Here is a 24,211-nt window from a genome sequence, read left to right as displayed (position 1 = left end):
GGTATATGAAGGGCAGGTGAGAGTTTCCAGAGGGCTCCAGGCCATTGCCAAGGCAGTAGGTCAAGACCGGATGGGAACTTGAGATGGGGATTCAGGGGCTCAGCTGCAGTGGGAAGGGAGTCTGCTCTGGGTTGGTCGACATCACTGACTTTTCTGCTAGAGTCCGTGGGGGTGGATAGTGTCTTCCACGGTAGGACTTCCACTCACCCTAGCATTAGATGCCCCCTTTTACTAAAACAAAGTCTTTATCATCAATGGCTACCTAACTTATGGCTTGCTTAGTACATTCACATTGTTGTGCAGCTGTCACCACCATCCATCCCTATAACACTTTTCATTTTGTAAATCTGAAACTCTGTGCCTATTAAACACTAACTTCCCATATTCTCATTCTCCCCTCTCCACAGCCTTTGGCTACCACTGTTATATGTTTTGTCTCTATGATTTTGTCTCTACTTTAAGTACCTCATATAAGTGAAATCGTACAGTATTTGTCTTTTTGTGATTGGCTTATTTCACGTAGCAAATGTCCTCAGGGTTCATCCATATTGTAGCATGTTGCAGAATTTCTTTCCTTTTTTAAGGCTGGATAATATTCCATTGTGTGTATAAACCACGTTTTGGTAATCTGTTCATTGGTAGAGTGACAGACACCTGGGTTGCTTCCATGTTTTAGCTGTTGTGAATAATGCCACTATGAACATGGGAGTACAAATATCTCTTCGAGACCCTGCTTCTGATTCTTTCGGTTACGTACCCAGAAGTGGAATTGCTTGGTGATATGGTAGTTCTATTTTTTAGTTATTTTGAGGAACCTCCATATCGTTTTCCACACTGGCGGCACCAGTTTACATTCCCACCAACAGTGCACAAGGGTTGGGATTTCTTTACATCCTCCCAACACTTCTTTTCTGTTTTTTTGATAGTAGTCATCCCAATGGGTGTGAGGTGGTATCTCATTATAGATTTTAATTTGCAGTTCCCTAACGATTAGTGATGTTGAGCATCTTTTTATGTGCTTATTGGCCATTTGTATGTGTTCTTTGGCAAAAGGTCTATTTAAATCCATTACCCAGTTTTGAATCAGGTTGTTTGTTTTTTGTTGTTGAGTTTGAGGAGTTCTTTTGTATATTCTGAATATTAATCCCGTATCACATACATGATTTGCAAATTTTTTTTAACTTTTTATTTTATATTGGAATATAGTTGGTTAACAATATTGTGATAGTTTCAGGTGTACAGCAAAGTGATTCAGTTATACATATACATGTATCTATTCTTTTTCAAATTGTTTTCCCATTTAGGTTGTACATAATATTGAGCAGAGTTCCCTGTGCTATGCAGTAGGTCCTTGTTGGTTATCCATTTTAAATGTAGCAGTGTGTACATGTCAATCCCAAACTCCCTAACTATCTGTTCCCCCCACCCTTCCCACCTGGTAACCATAAGTTCCTTCTCTAAGTCTGTGAGTCTGTTTCTATTTTGTAAATAAGTTGATTTGTATCATTTTTTTTTAGATTCCACATATAAACGATATCATATGATACTTGTCTTTCTCTGTCTGACTTACTTCACTCAGTATGACAATATCTAAGTCCGTCCTTATTGCTGCAAATGGCATTATTTCATTCTTTTTAGTGGCTAATATTCCATTGTATATATGTGCCACATCTTTATCCATTCTTCTGTCGATGGACATTTAGGTTGGTTCCATGTCTTGGCTATTGTAAACAGTGTTGCAATGAACATCGGGATGCATGTATCCTTTCGGACCATGACCATGTTTTTCTCCAGATATATACCCAGAAGTGCAATTACAGGATCATATGGTAGCTCTATTTTTAGTTTTTAAGGAACCTCCATACTGTTCTCCGTAGTAGCTGTACCAATTTACATTCCCACCAGCAGTGTAGGAGGGTTGCCTTCTCTCCACACCCTCTCCAGCATTTATTGTTTGTGGATTTTTGATGATAGTCATTTTTACTGGTGTGAGGTGATATCTCATTGTAGTTTTGATTTGCATTTCTCTAATAATTAGTGATGTTGAACATCTTTTCATGTGCCTCTTGGCCATCTGTATGTCTTCTTTGGAGAAATGTCTATTTAGGTCTTATGCCCATTTTTTGATTGGGTTGTTTGTTTTGATGATATTAAGCTGCATGAGCTGTTTGTAAATTTTGGAGACTAATCCCTTGTCAGTCACATGATTTGCAAACATTTTCTCCCAATCTGTGGGTTGTCTTTTCGTTTTGTTTATGGTTTCCTTTGCTGTTCAAAAGCTTTTGAGTTTAATTAGGCCCCATTTGTTTATTTTTGTTTTTATTTCCATTACCCTGGGAGATGGATCGAAAAAAATATTGCTGTGATTTATGTCAGAGTGTTCTGCCTGTGTTTTCCTCTAAGCGTTTTATAGTGTCCAGGGTCACATTTATGTCTTTAATCCATTTTGAGCTTATTTTTATGTATGCTGTTAAAATATGATCTAATTTCATTTTTTTACATTGTAGCTGTCCAGTTTTCCCAGCACCATTTGGTTTTTTTATTTTTTTATTTTTGGCTGCGTTGGGTCTTTGTTGCTGTGCATGGGCTTTCTCTAGTTGTGGTGAGCGGGGGCTACTCTTTGTTGTGGTGCGCGGACGTCTCATTGAGGTGGCTTCTCTTGTTGCAGAGCATGGGCCCTAGGCACACGGGCTTCAGTAGTTGCAGCAGGTGGGCTCAGTAGTTGTGGCTCGTGGGTTCCAGAGCGCAGGCTCAGTAGTTGTGGTGCATGGGCTTAGTTGCTCTGTGGCATGTGGGATCTTCCCGGACCAGGGATCAAACCCGTGTCCCCTGCTTTGGCAGGCGGATTCTTAACCACTGTGCTACCAGGGAAGTCCCCCCAGCACCATTTGTTGAAGAGACTGTCTTTCCACCATTGTATAGTCTTTCCTCCTTTATAGCACATTAATTGACCATAGGTGCATGTCATTTCTGGGCTTTTGGTCTATGTGTTTGTTTTTGTGTCAGTACCAGGCGGTTTTGATGACGTCATTTCTGGGCTTTTGGTCTGTGTGTCTGTTTTTGTGTCAGTACCATGCGGTTTTGATGACTATAGCTTTGTAGTATAGTCTGAAGTTAGGAAGCCTGATTCCTTCAGCTCCTTTTTTGTTTTTCTGATTGCTTTGGCTATTCTGGGTCTTTTGTGTCTCCATACAAATTTTAAGATTTTTTTGTTCTAGTTCTGTGAAAAATGCCATTGATAATTTGATAGGGATTAAGTTATTGATCAAATCAATTGATTCAGTCTACATTGAATCTGTAGATTTCCTTGGGTAATGTAGTCATTTTGACAATATTGATTCTTCCAATCCAAGAACATGGTATATCTTTCCATCTGTTTGTGTCATCTTCAATTTCTTTCATCAGTATCTTATAGTTTTTGGAGTACAGGTCTTCTGTCTCCTTATGTAGGTCTATTCCTACATAAGGAGGAAAGGTCTATTCCTAGGTATTTTTTTCTTTTTGATGCGATGGTAAATGGGATTGTTTCTTGAATTTCTCTTTCTGATCTTTCATTGTTAGTGTATAGAAATGCAACAGATTTCTGTATATTGATTTTGTAACCTGCAACTTTACCAAATTCATTGATGAGCTTAGTAGTTTTCTGGTAGCATCTTTAGGATTTTCTATGTATAGTATCATGTCATCTGCAGACAGTGATAGTTTTACTTCTTCTTTTCCAATTTGGATTCCTTTTATTTCTTTTTCTTCTCTGATTGCTGTAGCTGGGACTTCCAAAACTGTGTTGAATAAAAGTGGTGAGAGTGGACATCCTTGTCTTTTTCCTGATCTTAGACGAAATGCTTTCAGCTTTTCACCATTGAGTATGATGTTAGCTGTAGGTTTGTTGTATATGGCCTTTATTATGTTGAGGTAGGTTCCCTCTATGCCCACTTTCTGGAGAGGTTTAATCGTAAATGGGTGCTGAATTTTGTCAAAAGCTTTTTCTGCATCTATTCAGATGATCATATGGTTTTTATTCTTCAATTTGTTAATGTGGTGTATCACACTGATTGATGTGCAGATATCGAAAAAAATCCTTGCATCCCTGGGATAAATCCTACTTGATCATGGTGTATGATCCTTTTAATGTATTGTTGGATTTGGATTGCTAGTGTTTTGTTGAGGATTTTTGTGTCTATGTTCATCAGTGATTTTGGCCTATAAGTTTCTTTTTTTGTGATATCTTTGTCTGGTTTTGGTATCAGGGTGATGGTGGCCTCGTAGAATGAGTTCAGGAGTTTTCCGTCCTCTGCAATTTTTTGGAAAAGTTTCAGAAGGAAGGGTGTTAGCTCTTCTCTAAATGTTTGATAGAATTCACCCGTGAAGCCTTCGGGTCCTGGACTTTTGTTTGTTGGGAGTTTTTAATCACAGTTTCAATTTCAGTGCTTGTGAGTGGTCTGTTAATATTTTCTATTTCTTACTGGTTCAGTCTTGGGAGATTGAACCTTTCTAAGATTTTGTCCATTTCTTCCAGGTTGTCCATTTTAATTGGCATATAGTTGTTTGTAGTAGTCTCTTATGATCCTTTGTGTTTCTGTGGTGTCAGTTGTAACTTCTCCTTTTTCATTCTAACTTTATTGAATTGAGTCCTCTCCCTTTTTTTCTTGATGAGTCTGGCTAAAGGTTTATCAATTTTGTTTTTCTTTTCAAAGCACCAGGTTTTAGATTCATTGATCTTTGCTGTTGTTTTGTCTCTATTTCATTTATCTGGTCTGATCTTTATGATTTCTTTCCTTCTACTATAGGTTTTGTTTGTTCTTCTTTCTCTAGTTGCTTTAGGTGTAAGTTTAGGTTGTTTATTTGAGATTTTGTTGTTTTCTGAGGAGAGATTGTATTGCTATAAACTTCCCTCTTAGAGCTGCTTTTGCTGCGTCCCATAGATTTTGGATCATTTTGTTTTTGTTTTTATTTGTCAACACGTATTTTTTTATTTCTTTGATTAATTCAATGATCCATTGGTTGTTTAGTAGCATATTGTTTAGCCTCCACGTGTTTGTGTTTTTTACAGTTTTTTTCTTGTAGTTTATTTCTAGTCTCATAGCATTGTGGTTAGAAAAGATGCTTGATATGAGTTGAATTTTCTTAAATTTACCACGGCTTGCTTTGTGGCCCAGCATGTGGTCAGTCCTGGAGAATGTTCCATGTGCACTTGAGGAGAATGTATATTCTGCTGCTTTTGGATGGAATGCTCTATAAATATCAATTAAGTTCATCTGGCCTAATGTGTCATTCAAGGCCTGTGTTTCCTTATTGATTTTCTGTCTGGATGATCTGTCCTTTGATGAAAGTGGGGTGTTAAAGTCCTTCACTATTATTGTGTTACTGTCAATTTCTCCCTTTATGGCTGTTAGTATTTGCCTTATATATTGAGGTGCTCCTATGTTGGGTGCAAATATATTTACAGTTGTTGTATCTTCTTGGATTGATCCCTTGATCATTATGTAGTGTCCTTCTGTGTCTCTTCTTTGTTATAACAGTCTTTATTTTAAAGTCTATTTTGTCTGATATGAGTATTGCTACTCCAGCTTTCTTTTGATTTCGACTTGCATAGAATAACTTCTTCCATCCCCTCACTTTCAGTCTGTATGTGTCCCTAGGTCTGAAGTGGGTCTCTTTTAGACAGCATATATATGGGTCTTGTTTTTGTATCCATTCAGCAAGCCTGCGTCTTTTGGCTGGAGCATTTAATCCATTTACATTTAAGGTAATTATCAATATGTATGTTCCTATTGCCATTTTGTTAATTGTTTTGGGTTTGTTTTTGTAGGTCTTTTTTCTTGTCTACCTCTTTTGTTCTCTTCTCTTGTGGTCTGATGATCATCTTTAGTTTGTGTTTGGGTTGCTTTTTCGTTTTTGTGTGTATCTATTGTAGTTTTGGGTTTGTTGTTCCCTTGAGGTTTTGATATAGCAGTCTGTAGGTGTACAAGTTTCTTTTTTAATTTTTATTTTATTTATTTATTTTTGGCTGTGTTGGGTCTTTGTTGCTGCACGTGGACTTTCTCTAGTTGTGGTGAGTGGGGGCTGCTTTTCGTTGTGGTGCATGGGCTTCTCATCGTGGTGGCTTCTCTTGTTGTGGAGCAACTACAATAGTTGTTGCACGTGAGCTCTAGAGTGCAGGCTCAGTAGTTGTGGTGCACGGGCTTAGTTGCTCCGCGGCATGTGGGATCTTCCCGGACCAGGGATCAAACCTGTGTCCCCTGCATTGGCAGGTGGATTCTTATCCACTGCGCCACCAGGGAAGCTCACAAGGTTGTTATAAGTTGCTGGTCTCTTCCCTGCCTAGAGGAGTTCCTTTAACATTTCTTGCAAAGCTGGTCTCGTGGTGCCAAATTCTCTTAGCTTTTGCTTGTCTGTAAAGCTTTTGATTTCTCCATCACATCTGAATGAGAGCCTTGCTGGGTAGAGTATTCTTGGTTGTAGGTTCCTCCCTTTCGTCACTTTAAATAGTGACGAAAGGCCACTTCTTTCTGGTAGGCAGAGTTTCTGCTGAGAAATCAGCTGATAACCTTATGGGAGTTCTCTTGTATGTTATTTGTCATTTTTCCCTTGTTGCTTTAAAAATTTTTTTTTTCGTCTTTAATTTTTGTCAGTTTGATTACTATGGGTCTTGGCATGTTCCTCCTTGGGTTTATCCTGCCTGGGACTCTCTGCGCTTCCTTGACTGGGTGACTGTTCCCTTTCCCTTGTTAGGGAAGTTTTCAGCTATTATCTCTTCAAATGTTTTCTCAGGTCCTTTCTCTCTCTCTTCTCCTTCTGGGACCCCTATAATGTGAATGTTGGTACGTTTAATGTTGTCCCAGAGGTCTCTTAGACTGTCTTCATTTCTTTCTATTCTTTTTTCTTTATTCTGTTTCATGGCAGTGATTTCCACCATTCTGTCTTCAGGTCACTTATTTGTTCTTCTGCCTCAGTTATTCTGCTATTGATTCCTTCTAGTGTATTTTTCATTTCATTTATTGTATTGTTCATCTCTGTTTGTTTGTTCTTTAGTTCTTATAGGTCTTTGTTGAACATTTGTTGCATCTTCCCGATCCTTGCCTCCATTCTTTCTCCGAGATCCTGGATCATCTTCACTATCATTATTATGAATTCTTTTTCTGGAAGTTTGGCTATCTCCACTTCACTTAGTTATTTTTCTGGGGTTTTATCTCATTCCTTCATCTGGGACATAGTCCTCTGCCATTTCATTTTGTGTAACTTTCTGTGATTATGGTTTTTGTTTGGCAGGCTGCAGAATTGTAGTTCTTCTTGCTGCTACTGTCTGTCCTCTGGTGGATGAGGCTATCTAAGAGGCTTATGCGAGCTTCCTGATGGGAGGGACTGGTGGTGGGAAGAGCTGGGTCTTGTCCATCTGGTGGGGAGGGCCGTGCTCAGTAAACCTTTAAAACTTTAATCCACTTGTCTGCTGATGGTGAGGTTGTGTTCCCTCCCTGTTGGTTGTTTGGCCTGAGGCAACCCAGCATTGGAGCCTACAGGCTGTTTGGTGGGGCTAATCATGGCCTCTGGGAGGGCTCATGCCAATGAGTACTTCCCAGAACTGCTGCTTCCAGTGTCTTTGTCCCTGCAGTGAGCCACAGCTCCTCCCCCCGCCACCTCTGCAGGAGACCCTCCAGTACTAGCAGGTAGGTCTGGCCCAGTCTCTTATGGAGTCACTGCTTTTTTCCCCTGGGCCCTGGTGCGCACAAGACTGTATGTGCCCTCCAAGAGTGGAGTTTCTGTTTCCTCCAGTCGTGTGGAAGTCCTGCGGAAGTCCTGCAATCAATCCGGCTGGCCTTCAAAGACGGACTTTCTGGGGAGTCCTCCTCTCATTGCTGGACCTCCAGGCTGGGAAGCCTGACACGGGGCTCAGAACCTCACTCCAGTGGGAGAACTTCTGTGGTATAATTGTTTAACAGTTTGTGGGTTGCCCACCTGGCGGGTATGGGATTTGATTCTATTGCACTTAAGCCCTGCCTACTGTCTTGCTGTAGTCTCTCCTTTGTCTTTGGATGTAGGGTATCTTTTTTGGTAGGTTCTAGCGTTTTTCCATTGATGGTTGCTCAGCAGTTAGTTGTGATGCTGGTGCTCTTGCAAGAAGGGGTGAGTGCATGTCCTACTACTCTGCCATCTTTCCAAATATTTTTTCCCAGAGCCTTCTGCGGTTGCCTTTTCTCTGTGGATAATGTTTTTGTTGTTGTTGTTTTTTGTTTTTTTATATATTTATAGGAGTATAGTTGATTTACAGTGTTGTGTTAGTTCCGCTGTATAGCAAAGTGAATCAGTTATACATATATATATATATCCACTCTTTTTTAGATTCTTTTCCTATATAGATCATTACAGAATATTGAGTAGAGTTCCCTGTGCTATACAGTAGGACCTTACTAGTTATCTATTTTATATATAGTAGTGTGTATATGTCAATCCCAATCTCCCAATTTATCCCTCCTCTGCCCATGCCCCCCCCCCGTAATTGGTAAACATAGTTGTTTTTTTTTGACACAACAGCCCTTTTATTTTATTTTATTTTTTGAATTTTTGAATTTTATTTTATTTATTTTTTTATACAGCAAGTTCTTATTAGTTATCCATTTTATACATATTAGTGAATATATATCAATCACAATCTCCCAATTCATCACACACACACACCCCCCGCCCCTGGCGCTTTTCCCCCTTGGTGTCCATACGTTTGTTCTTGACATCTGTGTCTCTGTGACATCTGTCTTGAAGAATCCTTGCATCTCTGGGATAAATCCCACTTGATCATGGTGTATGATCCTTTTAATGTGTTGTTGGATTCTGTTTGCCAGTATTTTGTTGAGGATTTTTGCATCTATATTCATGAGTGATATTGGTCTGTAATTTTCTTTTTTTGTAGTATCTTTGTCTGGTTTTGGTATCAGGGTGATGGTGGACTCATACAATGAGTTTGGGAGTGTTCCTTCCTCTGCAATATTTTGGAAGAGTTTGGGAAGGATGGATGTTAGCTCTTCTCTAAATGTTTGATAGAGTTCACCTGTGAAGCCATCTGGTCCTGGACTTTTGTTTATTGGAAGATTTTTAATCACAGTTTCAATTTTATTACTTGTGATTGGTCTCTTAATATTTTCTATTTCTTCCTGGTTCAGTCTTGGAAGGTTATACCTTTCTAAGAATTTGTCCATTTCTTCCAGGTTGTCTATTTTATTGGCATAGAGTTGCTTGTAGTATTCACTTAAGATGCTTTGTATTTCTGCAGTGTCCATTGTAACTTCTCCTTTTTCATTTCTAATTTTATTGATTTGTGTCCTCTCCCTCTTTTTCTTGATGAGTCTGGTTAATGGTTTATCAATTTTGTTTACCTTCTTAAAGAACCAGCATTTAGTTTTGTTGATCTTTGCTATTGTTTTCTTTGTTTCTATTTCATTTATTTCTGTTCTGATCTTTATGATTTCTTTCCTTCTGCTAACTTTGGGTTTTGATTGTTCTTCTTTCTCTAGTTCCTTTAGGTATGAGGTTAGATTGTTTATTTGAGATTTTTCTTGTTTCTTGAGGTAGGCTTGTGTTGCTATAAACTTCCCTCTTAGAACTGCTTTTGCTGCATCCCATAGGTTTTGGGTCGTCGTGTTTTCATTGTCATTGTCTCTAGGTATTTTTTTATTTCCTCTTTGATTTCTTCAGTGATCTCTTGGTTATTTAGTAACGTATTGTTTAGCCTCCATGTGTTTGTGTTTTTTACGTTTTTTTCCCCTGTAATTCATTTCTAATATCATAGCGTTGTGGTCAGAAAAGATGCTTGATATGATTTCAATTTTCTTAAATTTACTGAGGCTTGATTTGTGACCCAAGTTGTGATCTATCCTGGAGAATGTTCCATGTGCAGTTGAGAAGAAAGTGTAATCTGCTGTTTTTGGATGGAATGTCCTATAAATATCAATTAAATCTATCTGGTCTGTTGTTTCATTTAAAGCTTGTGTTTCCTTATTAATTTTCTGTTTGGGTGATCTGTCCATTGGTGTAAGTGAGGTTTTAAAGTGCCCCATTATTACTGTGTTACTGTCGATTTCCTCTTTTATAGCTGTTAGCAGTTGCCTTATGTATTGAGGTGCTCCTATGTTGGGTGCATATATGTTTATAATTGTTATATCTTCTTCTTGGATTGATCCCTTGATCATTATGTAGTGTCCTTCCTTGTCTCTTGTAACATTCTTTATTTTAAAGTCTATTTTATCTGATATGAGTATTGCTACTCCAGCTTTCTTTTGATTTCTATTTGCATGGAGTATCTTTTTCCATCCCCTCACTTTCAGTCTGTATGTGTCCCTAGGTCTAAAGTGGGCCTCTTGTAGACAGCATATATATGGGTCTTGTTTTTGTATCCATTCAGCAAGCCTGTGTCTTTTGGTTGGAGCATTTAATCCATTCACGTTTAAGGTAATTATCGATATGTATGTTCCTATGACCATTTTCTTAATTGTTTTGGGTTTTTTTTTTTTTTTAACTTTTTTGGGTTTATTTATTTATTTATTTATTTATGGCTGTGTTGGGTCTTCGTTTCTGTGCGAGGGCTTTCTCTAGTTGCGGCAAGTGGGGGCCACTCTTCATCGCAGTGCGTGGGCCTCTCATTATCGCGGCCTCTCTTGTTGTGGAGCACAGGCTCCAGACGCGCAGGCTCAGTAATTGCGGCTCACGGGCCCAGTTGCTCCGCGGCATGTGGGATCCTCCCAGACCAGGGCTCGAACCCATGTCCCTTGCATTGGCAGGCAGATTCTTAACCACTGCGCCACCAGCGAAGCCCCTGGTTTGTTTTTGTAGGTCCTTTTCTCCTCTTGTGTTTCCCACTTAGAGAAGTTCCTTTAGCATTTGTTGTAGGGCTGGTTTGGTGGTGCTGAATTCTCTTAGCTTTTGCTTGTCTGTAAAGCTTTTGATTTCTCTGTCGAATCTGAATGAGACCCTTGCGGGGTAGAGTAATCTTGGTTGTATGTTCTTCCCTTTCATCACTTTAAATATGTCACGCCACTCCCTTCTGGCTTGTAGAGTTTCTGCTGAGAAATTACCTGTTAACCTCATGGGAGTTCCCTTGTATGTTATTTGTCGTTTTTCCCTTGTTGCTTTCAATAATTTCTCTTTGTCTTTAATTTTTGCCAATTTGATTACTATGTGTCTTGGCGTGTTTCTCCTTTGGTTTATCCTGTATGGGACTCTCTGTGCTTCCTGGGCTTGGGTGGCTATTTCCTTTCCCATGTTAGGGAAGTTTTCGACTATAATCTCTTCAAATATTTTCTCTGGTCCTTTCTTTCTCTCTGCTCCTTCTGGGACCCCTATAATGCGAATGTTGTTGCATTTAATGTTGTCCCAGAGGTCTCTTAGGCTGTCTTTATTTCTTTTCATTCTTTTTTCTTTATTCTGTTCCACAGCAGTGAATTCCACCATTCTGTCTTCCAGGTCACTTATCCGTTCTTCTGCCTCAGTTATTCTGCTATTGATTCCTTCTAGTGTATTTTTCATTTCAGTGATTGTATTGTTCATCTCTGTTGGTTTGTTCTTTAATTCTTCTAGGTCTTTGTTAAACATTTCTTGTATCTTCTTAATCTTTGCCTCCATTCTTTTTCCGAGGTCCTGGATCATCTTCACTATCATTATTCTGAATTCTTTTTCTGGAAGGTTGCCTATCTCCACCTCATTTAGTTGTTTTTCTGGGGTTTTATCTTGTTTCTTCATCTGGTATATAGATGTCTGCCTTTTCATCTTGTCTGTCTTTCTGTGATTGTGGTTTTTGTTCCACAGGCTGCAGGATTGTAGTCCTTGCTTCTGCTGTCTGCCCTCTGGTGGATGAAGCTATCTAAGAGGCTTGTGCAAGTTTCCTGATGGGAGGGACTGGTGGTGGGTAGAGCTGGGTGTTGCTCTGGTGGGCAGAGCTCAGTAAAACTTTAATCCACTTGTGTGCTGATGGGTGGGGCTGGGTTCCCTCCCTGTTGGTGGTTTGGCCTGAGGCGACCCAACACTGGAGCCTATCTAGGCTCTTTGGTGGGGCTAATGGCAGACTCTGGGAGGGCTCAGGCCAAGGAGTACTTCCCAGAACTTCTGCTGCCAGTGTTCTTGTCCTCATGGTGAGACACAGCCACTGCCCGCCTCTGCAGGAGACCCTCCAACACTAGCAGGTAGGTCTGGTTCAGTCTCCTATGGGATCACTGCTTCTTCCCCTGGGTCCCAATGCACACACTACTTTGTGTGTGCCCTCCAAGAGTGGAGTCTCTGTTTCCCCCAGTCCTGTGGAAGTCCTGCAATCAAATCCTGCTAGCCTTCAGAGTTTGATTCTCTAGGTATTCCTCCTCCCATTGCCGGACCCCCAGGTTGGGAAGCCTGACGTGGGGCTCAGAACCTTCACTCCAGTAGGTGGACTTCTGTGGTATAAATGTTCTTTAGTTTGTGAGTCACCCACCCAGCAGTTATGGGATTTGATTTTATTGTGATTGCGCCCATCCTACTGTCTCACTGTGGCTTCTCCTTTGTCTTTGGATGTGGGGTATCTTTTTTGGTGAGTTCCAGTGTCTTCCTGTCAATGATTGTTCAGCAGTTAGTTGTGATTCTGGTGCTCTCGCAAGAGGGAGTGAGAGCACGTCCTTCTACTCCGCCATCTTGAACCAATCCCCAAACATAAATAGTTTTTGTTTTTGTTTTTTTTTTACATCTGTGACTCTACTTCTGTTTTGTAAATAAGTTCCTTAGTACCATTTTTTTAGATTCTCTGTGGATAGTGTGTTTTTTTTTTTAGCTGTTGAAAGAGGTTGCTTTTATTTTTTTATTTACTTTTATTGAGATGTAATTGACATAACATGATATTAATTTCAGGTGTACAATGTAATGATCCAATATACAGTTAGTTGACCCTTGAACAACATACATTTGAATTGCATGGGTCCACTTATATGTGGATTTTTTCCAGTAAATATTTTGGAAAAATTTTTGGAGATTTGTGATAATTTGAAATAAATTGAAGGCAAACCTTGTAGCCTAGAAATATCAAAAAAAATAAAGAAAAAGTTAGGTATGTCATGAATGTATGAAATATATGTTGATATATAAATAACATAAAAAGTATGTGTTAATCAACTGCTTATGTTATCGGTAAGGCTTCCAGTCAACAGTAGGCTATTAGCAGTTAAGTCTTGGGGGAGTGAAAAGTTTTGCGTGGATTTTCAACAGCATGGGCGTTGGCGCCCCTAACCCCTGCATTGTTCAAGGATCAACCATATGTATATATTTGAAATGATCATCATAATTAGTCTACTTAACATCCATCACCACACATAGTTACAAATTTTCTTGTGATGAGAACTTTTAAGATTTATTCTGTTAGCAACTTTCAAATATATAATACAGCATTACTAACTATAGTAACCATGCTGTACATTACATTCTCAGGACTTATTTAGTTTACAACTGAAAGTTTGTATCTTTTGACCTCCTTTACCTATTTCACCCATACCCAATCCGCTCCTCTGGCAACCATCAATCTGTTCTCTGTATCAATGAGATTGTTTTTTTAGATTACACATGTAAGTGAGATCTTACGGTATATGTGTTTTTCTGTCTAGCTCATTTCACTTAGTGTATCTCACTCAAGGTTTATCTAATTGTCATAAATGGCAGGATTTCCTTATTTCTGTGGCTGAATAATATTCTTGTGTGTGTGTGTGTGTGTGTGTGTGTGTGTATACCACATTTTCTTTATCCATTCATTTGTCAGTGGACACTTATGTTGTGTCATTGTTTTGGCTATTCTAAATAATGCTGCAGTGAACATGGGGGTGCATATATCTTTTTAAGTAATGTTTTTGTTTTCTTCAGATAAATACCCGGAAGTGGAATTGCTAGATTATATCGTAGTTCTGTTTTTACTTTTTTGAGGAACCTCCATACTGTTTTCTTTAGTGGGTGTGTACCAATTTACGTTTCTGTCTGCAGTGCACAAAGGTTCTGTTTTCTCTACATCCTTGCCAACACTTGTTATTTGTTGTGTTTTTGATAATAGCTGTCCTGACAGTGTGAGATAATATCTCATTCTGGTTTTGATTTGCATTTCCCTTGATGATTAGTGATGTTGAGCACCTTTTCATGCACCTGTTGGCCATTTGGATATCTTCTTTGGAAAATGTCTATTCAGATTATGCCTTTTTTTTTTTTTTCTGGTAGTAGTTTTGTGGTTTTCTTTTTTCTTTCTTTCTTTTTTTTATTGAAGTATAGTTGATTTACAATGTTATGCCAATCTCTGCTGTGCAGCAGAGTAACTCAGTTTTACACATGTATACATTCTTTTTAAAATATTCTTTTCCATTATGGTTTATCCCAGGAGATTGGATATAATTCCCTGTGCTATACAGTAGGACCTTGTTGTTTATCCATTCTAATTGTAATAGTTTGCATCTACCAACCCCAAATTCCCAGCCCATCCCTCTTCCTCCCTGCTTCCCCTTGGCTACCACAAGTCTGATTTCTGTGTCTGTGAGTCTGTTTCTGTTTTGTAGATAGGTTCATTTGTGCCATATCTTAGATTCCATGTATAAGTGATATCATATGGTATTTGTCTTTCTCCTTCTGACTTACTTCATTTGGTATGAAAATCTCTATTTGTATTCATGTTGCTGCAAACAGCATTATTTTGTTCTTTTTTATGGCTGAGTAGTATTCCATTGTTCCATTAATCTATAAGTCTGTCTTTGTGCCAGTACCATACTATTTTGATGACTGTTGCTTTAAGTATAGTCCAAAGTCAGGGAGCCTGATTTCTCCAGCTCTGTTTTTCTTTCCCAAGATTGCTTTGGCTATTTGGGGTCTTTTGTGTTTCCATCCAAATTTTAAGATTTTTTGTTCTAATTCTATGAAAAATGCCATTGGTAATTTGATAGGGATTGCATTGAATTTGTAGATTACAGTGGGTAGTATAGTCATTTGGACAGTATTGATTCTTCCAGTCCAAGAATATGGTATATCTTTTCATCTGTTTATGTCATCTTCGATTTCTTTCATCAGCATCTTATAGTTTTCAGAGTACAGGTCTTTTGCCTCCTAGGTATTTTACTCTTTTTGATGTGATGGTAAATGGGATTGTTCCCTTAATTTCTCTCTCTGATGTTTTGTTGTTAACGTATAGAAATGCAACAGATTTCTATGTATTAATGTTCTATCCTGCAACTTTACTGAATTCATTGATGAGCTCTAATAGTTTTTTGGTAGCATCTTTGGGATTTTCTATGTATAGTATCATGTCATCTGCAAGCACTGACAGTTTTCCTTCTTCTTTTCCAATTTGGATTCCTTTTATTTCTTTTTCTTCTCTGATTGCTGCAGCTGGGACTTCCAAAACTGTGTTGAATAAAAGTGGTGAGAGTGGACATCCTTGTCGTTTTCCTGATCTTAGACGAAATGCTTTCAGCTTTTCACCATTGAGTGTGATGTTAGCTGTAGGTTTGTCATATATGACCAGAATTATGTTGAGGTAGGTTCCCTCTATGCCCACTTTCTGGAGAGGTTTTATCATTAAATGGGTGTTGGATTTTGTCAAAAGCTTTTTCTGCATCTATTGAGATGATTGCATGGTTTGTATTCTTCAATTTGTTAATGTGGTGTATCACACTCATTGATTTGTGGATATTGAAAAATCCTTGCGGGGCTTCCCTGGTGGCACAGTGGTTACAAATCTGCCTACCAATGCAGGGGACATGGGTTCAATCCCTGGCCTGGGAAGATCCCACATGCTGCGGAGCAACTAAGCCTGTGCACCACAACTACTGAGTCTGCAGTCCAGAGCCCATGAGCCACAACTACTGAGCCCATGTGCCACAACTACTGAAGTCCACGTGCCTAGAGCCCGTGCTCTGCAACAAAAGAAGCCACCGCCATGAGAAGCCCGTGCACCACAAAAGAGTAGCCCCTGCTCACCACATGCAGAGAAAGCCCCCATGCAGCAGTAGAGACCCAATGCAGCCAAAAATAATTAAATAAAGAAAGAAAGAGAGGGAGAGAGAGAGAGAGAAAGAAAAGAAAGAAAGAAAAAAAGGAAGGAAAGAAAGAAAAGAAAGATCCTTGCATCCCTAGGATTGATCCCACTTGATCATGGTGTATGATCCTTTTAATGTATTGTTGGATTCAGTTTGCTAGTATTTTGTTGAGGATTTTTGCGTCTGTGTTCATCAGTGATATTGGCCTGTAAGTTTTTGTGTGTGTGTGTGTGGTATCTTTGGTTTTGGTATCAGGGTGATTGTGGCCTCATAGAATGAGCTTGGGAGTGTTCCTTTCTCTGCATTGTTTTGGAACAGTTTGAGAAGGATGGGTGTTAACTCTTCTGTAGATGTTCAATGGACATCATCTGTGAAGCCAGCTGGTCCTGGACTTCTGTTTGTTGGAAGTTTTTTTTTGGCTGCACCTCATGGCATGTGGAACTTCCCTGACCAGGGATCGAACCCACACCTCCTGCAGTGGAAATGCTTAGTCTTAACCACTGGACCACCAAGGAAGCCCTTGTTGGACGTTTTTAAATCACAGTTTCAATTTCAGTGCTTGTGATTTGTCTGTTTATATTTTCTATTCCTTCCTGGTTCAGTCTTGGAAGGTAGTACCTTTCTGAGAGTTTGTCTGTTTTTTTATGTTGTCCATTTTATTGGCATGTAGTTGCTTGTAGTAGTCCCTTATGATCTTTATATTTATGTGGTGTCAGTTGTAACTTCTTTTTCATTTCTGATTTTATTGATTTGAGCCTTCTCCCTTTTTTTCTGGACAAGTCTGGCTACACATCAGTTTTGTTGGTTCTTTGAAAAGATAGCTTTTAGTTTCATTGAGCTTTTCTGTTGTTTTCTTCATGTCTATTTTATTTAATTCTGCTCTGATCTTTATTATTTCTTTCCTTCTACTAACTTTGGGTTTTTTTGGTTCTTCTTTTCTAGTTAATTTAGGTGTAAGGTTAGGTTGTTTATTTGAGATTTTTTTTGTTTCCTGAGGAGAGAGTGTATTGCTATTAACCTCCCTTTTAGAACTGTTTTTACTATGTCCCATAGGTTTTGGATTGTCATGTTTTAGTTTTCATCTTTCTCTAGGTATTTTTTGATTTCCTCCTTGATTTTTTCAGTGATACATTGGTTGTTCAGTATCACATTGTTTACCGTCCACGTGCTTGTTTTAAATTATTTATTTATTTATTTATTTATTTTTGGCTGTGTTGGGTCTTCGTTTCTGTGTGAGGACTTTCTCTAGTTGTGGCGAGCGGGGGCCACTCTTCATTGCGGTGTGCGGGCCTCTCACTGTTGCGGCCTCTCTTGTCATGGAGCACAAGCTCCAGATGCACAGGCTCAGTAGTTGTGGCTCACGGGCCCAGTTGCTCCGCGGCATGTGGGATCCTCCCAGACCAGGGCTCGAACCCGTGTCCCCTGCATTGGCAGGCGGATTCTCAACCACTGCGCCACCAGGGAAGCCCTGTGTTTTTTTAATAATTTTTTTTTTTGAATTTTTGAATTTTATTTTATTTATTTTTTATACAGCAGGTTTTTATTAGTTATCTATTTTATACTTATTAGTGTATATATGTCAATTTTCCTGTAATTGATTTCATATCTCATAGCATTGTGGTTGGAAGCAATGATTGATATGATTTCAATTTTCTTCAATTTACCGAGGCTTGATTTGTGGCCCAAGATGTGATCTATCCTGGAGAATGTTCCACATGCACTTGAGAAGAATGTGTATTCTCCTGCTTTTGGATAGAATGTTCTATAACTATCAGTTAAGTTTATCTGGTGTAACGTGTAATTTAAGGTCTGGTTTTCCTTATTGATTTTCTGTCTGGATGATTTGTCCATTGATGAAAGTGGGGTTGTTGAAGTCCCCCACTATTATTGTGTTACTGTCGATTTCTCCTTTTATGGTTAGCATTTGCTTTATATATTGAGGTGCTCCTATGTTGTGTGCATATATATTTACAATTGTTGTTTTTTCTTTTTGAATTGATCCCTTGATCATTATGTAGTGTCCTTCTTTGCTTCTTGTAACAGTTTTTATTTTAAAGTCTGTTGTGTCTGATATAAGTGTTGCTACTTCAGCTTTCTTTTGATTTCCATTTGCATGGAATACAATTTTCAATCCCCTCACTTTCAGTGTATATGTGCCCTTAGATCTGAAGTGGATCTCCTGTAGACAGCATGTATACGGGTCTTGTTTTTGTATCCATTCAGCCAGTCTGTGTCTTTTGGTTGGAGCATTTAATCCATTTCCATATAAGGTAATTATTGATATGTATGTTCTTATTGCCATTTTGTTAATTGTTTTGGGTTTGTTTTTGAAGGTCTTTTTTCTTCCCTTCCTCTTTTGTTGTTTTCTTTTGTGATTTGATGTCTGTCTTCAGTGTTGTGTTTGGACTGCTTTTTATTTTTTGTGTGTGTATCCATTGCAAATTTTTTGTTTGTGGTTCCCATGAGGTTTTTATATAGCAGTCTGTATATGTACAAGATTGTTTTAAATTTCTTGTCTCTTAATTTCCAATGCATTTCCAATGTCCTGCATTTGTACTCTCCTCTTCTCATGATTACTTGTTTTTTTAAAAAAATTTATTTATTTATTTATTTATGGCTGTGTTGGGTCTTCATTTCTGTGCGAGGGCTTTCTCTAGTTGTGGCAAGTGGGGGCTACTCTTCATCGCAGTGCGCGGGCCTCCCACTATCGCGGCCTCTCTTGTTGCGGAGCACAGGCTCCAGACGTGCAGGCTCAGTAATTGTGGCTCACGGGCCCAGCTGCTCCGCGGCATGTGGGATCCTCCCAGACCAGGGCTCGAACCCGTGTCCCCTGCATTGGCAGGCAGATTCTTAACCACTGCGCCACCAGGGAAGCCCTGATTACTTGTTTTGATATATTTGTGTGTGGATGATTTCCTACCTTTACTGTATGTTTGCCGTTACCTGTGAGCTTTCCCATGCATAATTTTCATAATTCTAGTTGTGGCCTTTTCTTTTCCCCCTAGAGAAGTTCCTTTAGCATTTTTTGTAAAGCTAGTTTGGTGGTGCTGAATTACCTTAGCTTTTGCTTGTCTGTAAAGCTTTTGATTTCTCCATCAAATCTGAATGAGAGCCTTGCTGGGGAGAGTATTCTTGGTTGTAGGTTTTTCCCTTCCATCACTTTAAATATATTGTGCCACTCCCTTCTGGCCTGCAGAGTTTCTTCTGAAAAACCAGCTGATAACCTTATGGGGAGTCCCTTGTATGTTGTTTGTGGCTTCTCCCTTGTTGCTTTGAATATTTTCTCTGTTTTTAATTTTGTCAGTTTGATTAATATGTGTCTCGGCCTATTCCTCCTTGGGTTTATCTTGTATCGGACTCTGTGCTTCCTGCACTTGAGTGAGTGTTTTCTTTTTCACATTAGGGAATTTTTCAGCTATAATCACTAAAAATATTTTCTCAGGTCCTTTCTGTCTCTCTTCTCCTTCTGGGACCCCTGTAATGTGAATGTTGGCACATTTAATGTTGTCCCAGAGGTTTCTGAGACTGTCCTCATTTCTTTTCACTCTTTTTTCTTTATTCTGTTCAGCAGCAGTGATTTCCACCAATCTGTCTTCCAGGTCACTTATTTGTTCTTCTGCCTCATTTATTCTGCTATTGATTTCTTCTAGTGTATTTTTCATTTCATTTATTGCATTACCCATCTCTGTTCTTTAAATCTTCTAGCTCTTTGTTAAATATCTCTTGTATCTTCTTGATTTGTGCCTCCATTCTTTTTCCGAGATCTTGGATCATCTTTACTATCATTACTCTAAATTCTTTTTCAGGTATGTTGCATAACTCTATTTGATTGTTCTTGTGGGTTTTTGTCTTGTTCCTTTGTCTGGAACATAGTTCTCTGTCGTTTCATTTTGTCTAACTTTCTGCGTTTGTGATCTCCTTTCTGCTAGCTGCAGCATTGTAGCTCTTCTTGCTTCTGGTGTCTGCCCCCTGGTGGTGTGGTTTGTCCTGGGGTTTGTTCAGGCTTCCTTGTGGGGGGTGCTGTTGCCTGCCCACTGGTGGGTGAAGCTGAGTCTTGTTTCTCTGGTGAGCAGGGGTCTGTTTAGATGCGGCTGTGAGCTCTGAACAGCTTTAGGCAGGCTGTCTGATGATGGATGGGGCTGTGTTCCTATCCTGCTTGTTTGGCCTGAGTTGTTGCAGTACTGTAGCCTGTAAGCTGTTGGTTAGGGCCATGTCTTGATGCCAAAATACCGATTTTCGGCAGAGCTCACACTGATCAATATTTTCTGTGGCCTCTGCCACCAGTGTCCTTGCCCTGCAGTGAGCCACAGCTGACCCCCACCTCCCCACGTGACCCTCCAAGACTCGGTAGGTAGGTCCATCCCAGGCTCCTATGGAGTTATTGCTTTGCGCTGGGTCTCAGTGTACATGAAACCTTGTGTGTGCCCTCCAAGGGTTGAGTCTCTGTTTATGCCAGTCCTGTAGAGCTCCTGCACTGAAGCCCTGCTGGCCTTCAAAGACAAATGCTCTGGAGGCTTCTCCTCCCGGTGCCAGATCCTCTGGCTGGGGAGCCTGACATGGGATCAGAACTCTCACTCTGTCTCCTTGTGGCTTTTTCTTTGTCTTTTGATGTAAAATATATATATTTTTTGATAAGTTCCAGTCTCTTTTGACAATGGTTGTTCACCAGTTAGTTGTGATTTTGGTGTTTTTCTGAGAGGATGTGAGCTCAAGTCCTACTCTGACTTCTTGTCCAGAATCGAGGGGCTGCTATTAGTTTGGATGCTTGCTGCCTCTTCCCTCAGTGTGTGCTGGTCGTTATCCCCTTTTTATGGGGTGTGTAGGTGCGGCAGCTTGTGCCCACTCCTAGTATGGCTGGGGCAGCAATTGGCACACGGTCTCCCAGTGGCCAGTGGTGGCCAGTGTGCCCCTGGCACAGCAGGGGCAGTGATTGGAGATTGGTGCCTGCTCCCATCTCTTAGCATCTGCGGTTGCCCACACACTCCTGGGACAGCAGGGGCAGCGATTTTCACCTGATTGCTGCCCTTGCGCTCTCCCCTGATGGTGGGGGCAGTGATTGGCGCCTACTCGTGTGTCCCTTAGTGGTGGTGGCAGCCCGTGCCTGCCTCTGGAGCCCATGATGGCAGCAGCAGCTCATGCTGCCCCCGGAGCTCATGTAGGTGGTGTCCTGTTGCCTGAGAGCACATGCACAGGGAAAGAAGCTCCTATGGTGGTCCCGCCCCTCTTCTTGTGCGCCTCCCAACCATAGCGTCTTGCTTCTCTGGTGGGCCCAGGCTTCTTCCGAGTGCACCCTCAGTTGCCACATTCCAGCCTCTTCAGGCTGTCTCTGTGCAGCCAATCCTGGTCCTCTCCCTGGGTCTGACCTCCAAAGCCCGCACTTCATCACCCAACCCTTGCCTGCACCAGTGGCTGAGTATCTCAGGCTGGGGAGTGCAGGGTGTCAGTACCAATCATCTTTGCAGGTCACTCTTTGTTTTGCCTTCTGCAGACTGGTTGCTGTGCTCTCCTCGGAGGTTGTGAAGCTCCCCCTCCATCCAGGCTGATCTCCCCACTGGTGAGGGGACTTCCCAGGGTGTGGGAACCTTTCCTCCTTTACAGCTCCCTTCCTGGGGCACAGTTCCTGTCCCAATTCCTTTCTCTGTCTCTTTTTTTCTTTTGTCCTACCTGGTTACTTGGAGGTTTCTCGTCCTTTCGGAAGTCTGAGGTCTTCTGCCAGCGTTCAGTAGATGTTTTGCGCAAATTATTCCACTTGTAGATGTATTTTTGATGTTTTTGTGGGAGGAGGCGAGCTCCATGTGCTACTCCTTTGCCATCTTGATTCCTCCCCACTACAATTCAGTCTTGACAGGTTGTATGTTTCTAAGAATTTATCCATTTTTCCAGGTTTTCCAATTTTTTTGGTGTATAATTGTTCATAGTGGTATCTTTATGATCTTTTGTGTTTCTCTGCTATCAGTTGTAATGTTCCTTACATTTCTGATTTTATTTGTGTCCTCTTTCATTTTTTCTTGGTAAATGGTTTCTCTAATTTGTTTATCTTTTCAAAAACCTAGCTTTTAGTGTCACTGGTCTTTTCTATTGTCTTTTTAGTCTCTATTTCATTTATCTCCTCTGATCTTTCTTTCCTTCCTTCTGCTAACTTTGGGCTTTAGTTTGTTGTTCTTTGCAGTTCCTTAAGGTTTAAAGTTAGGTCATTTATTTGAGATCTTTCTTGTATCTTAAGGTAGGCATTTATTGCCATGAACTTTCCTCTTAGAAATGCTTTTGCTGCGCCCCATAATTTTTAGTATGCTGTATTTCCATTTTTAATTTTTCTCAAGGTATTTTATAATTAATTAATTAATTTTTGGCTGTGTTGGGTCTTCATTGCTGTGCGCAGGCTTTCTCTAGTTGCGGCGAGAGGGAGCTACTCTTTTGTTGTGGTGTGCAGCTTTCTTATTGCGGTGGCTTCTCTTGTTGTGGAGCATGGCTTTAGGCACGCAAGCTTCAGTAGTTGTGGCACATAGGCTCAGTAGTTGTGGTTCACAGGCTCTAGATCACGGGCTCAGTAGTTGTGGCACACGGGCTTAGTTGCTCCATGGCATATGGGATCTTCCAGGACCAGGGCTCAAACTCATGTCCCCTGCATTGGCAGGTGGATTCTTAACCACTGTGCCACCCAGGAAGCCCTCTCAAGGTATTTTTAAATTTATTTTTTGATTTCTTCTTTGACCCATTGGTTCAGTAGCATGTTGTTTAATCTCCAAATATTTGTGAATTTTCCAGTTTTCTTCTTATAATTGATTTCTAATTTTACAACATTGTGCTCAGAAAAGATGCTTGATATCATTTCAGTCGTCTTAAGTTCATTAAGACTTGTTGCCTGATGTATGCTCTGTCCAGAAGAATGTTCCATGTGCGCTTGAGTAGAATGTGTATTCTGTTACTTTTGCTGTCATGTTCTTTATAGGTCTTATTATGTCCATCTGTTCTAATATGTTGTTTAAGCCCAACATTTCTGAATGATCTATCTGTTAATAGAAGTGAGGTATTAAAGTCCTCTGCTGTTACTGTATTGCTGTCAGTTTTTCACTTTAGGTCTGTTAATATTTGCTTTATATATTTAGATGCTCCTATGTTGGGTACAGATGTCATATCCTCTTGTTGTTTTAACCTTTCATAATTACATAATAACTTCCTTTGTCTCTTACTACAGTCTTTGTCTTTAAGTCTATTTTGTCAAAGTATTACTACTCAAGCTTTCTTTTGGTGTCCATTTGCATGGACTGTTTCTTTCCATGCTTTTACTTTCAGTCTGTGTGTGTACTTATCTGAAGTGAGTCTTGTTTTTTAATCCTGAATGCCACTCTTGTCTTTTGATTAGAGTATTTAATCCATTTACATTAAAAGTAATTATAGATAAGAATGTACATATTGTACTTTTGTTAATTGTTTTCTGGCTGTTTTGTAATTCCTTTATTCTTTTTCTCTTGCTCTCTTCCTGATTTTCTATAGTGGCATGCTTAGAGTCCTTTCTCTTTGTGTACGTTTGTGTAGGTACTATATAGGTTTTTGCTTTGTGGTTACAGTGAGGCTTACATAAAACAATTTATATTTATCATAGTTGATAACTTAAGTTCGAGATCATTCTAAAGCACTATATGTTTACTCTCCTCATCATGTTTTATGTTTTTGATGTCACAGTTTATATCTTTTTATCTTGTGTATCCATTAACAAATTATTGTAGTTATATTATTTTTACTCCTTTTGTCTTTTAACCTTCATACAAGCTTAATTAATTCACCACTTTACAGCATGAGATTATTCTGAATTTTACTATATATTTACCTTTACCAGTGAGATTTATACTTTCATATGTTTTCCTGTTACTTACTAGTGCCCTTTCACTGCAGCTTAAAGAAGTCCCTTTAACATTTCTTGTAAGGTTGGTCTAGTGGTGATGAACTCCTTCAGCTTTTGTTTGTCTGGAAAACTCTCTCCTTCAGTTTTGAAAGACAGCTTTGCTGGGTAGAGTATTCTTGGTTGGCAGTTGTTTTTTTTTTTTCTTTCAGCACTTTGAATATATCATGCCACTCCCTTCTGGTCTGTAAAATTTCTGTTTAAAAATATGCTGGTATTCTTATGGAGGTTCCCTTGTATATAACAAGTTGTTTTTTCCTAGCTGCTTTTGAGATTCTCTCCTTGTCTTTAACTTTTGACAGTGAAA

The 24,211-nt window shown here is 39.7% G+C and overlaps 1 protein-coding gene across 1 annotated transcript in view; it reads left to right on the top strand.

Moving 5' to 3' along the window:
• The window catches only part of USP35 (ubiquitin specific peptidase 35), a 74,915-nt gene that overhangs the window by 16,832 nt on the left and 33,872 nt on the right, over window positions 1-24,211 (top strand). The window lies entirely within an intron of this gene.

Source organism: Eubalaena glacialis, chromosome 10 (assembly GCF_028564815.1).
Source record: "Eubalaena glacialis isolate mEubGla1 chromosome 10, mEubGla1.1.hap2.+ XY, whole genome shotgun sequence".
NCBI lineage: Eukaryota > Metazoa > Chordata > Mammalia > Artiodactyla > Balaenidae > Eubalaena > Eubalaena glacialis.
Note: the sequence above shows the minus strand (reverse complement) of the source record. Positions and strands in the feature narration are given on the sequence as shown.